Genomic DNA, 1,513 nt, shown 5'->3' with positions numbered 1-1,513 from the left:
TTCTCTCCAGCTGTGTGTTTCTTTGGTGATTGGCTTTAAGTGTGAATATATTTTGACGTGTTTATAGCTTGTTCTGGTAATCCTTTGAGTAATAGTCAGTTTTCTACATGAGCAAGTTTTAAAAGCTCTTAATATTCACTGAGCTGAAAGTCCAACTGGGAAAGACTGACAATTTCATCACAGGTTAATGCAGTTTAATCTTTTGTTTGTCTACCACACCAAAGCCACCATGTACAAAGTTGTAAGTGTGCCGAATTCATTCTTGTGCTGAATGACAGCAGCGTTAAAGGTTTTAGCTGAATCTTATGCTCAGTGGAATCTGACCTTGGCATGCGCCCGTTTGTCTGTCTGTCTAATCTGTCTAATCTAAGCAATAATTTTAGGCGTTACATATATATATGTATGGTTACCACCAGAGGGTGCAATCACCCAGTTTTTGTAAAGAGACAGTTGCTTTTTGATTCTTCCATGTCAATCTTCTCTTTATAAAAAATACCCTGATTTCTAGGTCATCATAAAGGGAACATGTATAAAAGCATGTGTGAATTTTACAAAATGATGCTTCAGCATGAAAAACAGAAAGAAAATGATTTTCCTTTCTCCTTACTGTAATTAAACAATAAAAGAGTAATATAGTAGTAATATAGTCCTCGGGTGATTGGTGCTCAAATAAAGGCATTTTTATGCTTATAAAAAATTTTGTGGGTCCCTGTTTGGCTGCTAGCAGAAAATGGTAATTTTAAAACTGGCGAGAAAAACATGCCTCATAAAATAACAATGATCAACACCCTGCAGGCCTTTCAAGCATAGGAATCTAATTATAGCATATCCATAGCAGGCTGCTCTAAAATAGTCGATGTTTAATACTTTATGGTGTTTTGAGGGGAATGAAAAGTTGAGTCTGACGTGCTTCTGGCTGAACGCTGCTGTACGTCTGAAAGGAGAACTAAAGAATGTCATAATTGTGGCGGAAAATTAAAAGCATTTTTCAAATCTTGTCACCGCTCTGTAAATTAAAACAATGTATCACTGCCATAAGGATAACACAGAAACGGCTGTGGTGTCTTATTTATGAACATTAAGGTGTGGACAGTGAGCAAACCTGACACCCAACAGTAAAAACCCATACGCTGTGTCCTCTCACATTTGGATTTTAAAGGTCTGCTGCTCTCATGTTTAACAAAAGGATGGAAACCCTTAAAAAAATCTTACAAAAATGCCATCTTGGAGGATTTTTCTAGAAAACGAATAAAGATAGAGACAATTCATGTGAGAGGTCGCTGAGTTGCAATCCACACAGCCATCCAGAAAAATTGTAATCATGGACAAATGACTTGCCTTCATGCATAAAGCCCCTTTATTTTTGCAGGAAGAAATGACGAATACTAAAATGAAAAATTAGAATGGCGAGAAACTCAGGGGATCATCACTGCTGGCTTCCTCCTGAATCAAAAGCTGCACCTTAATCAAGGCTTTCTAATTAGGGGCAATTAGCTTTAGTAATTCACTGAGA

The sequence above is a fragment of the Simochromis diagramma genome, unplaced genomic scaffold, assembly GCF_900408965.1.
Source record: "Simochromis diagramma unplaced genomic scaffold, fSimDia1.1 OVJJ01000293.1, whole genome shotgun sequence".
In the NCBI taxonomy this organism is placed as follows: domain Eukaryota; kingdom Metazoa; phylum Chordata; class Actinopteri; order Cichliformes; family Cichlidae; genus Simochromis; species Simochromis diagramma.
The sequence above is the reverse complement of the archived record's forward strand: the minus strand, read 5'-3'. Positions refer to the sequence as shown.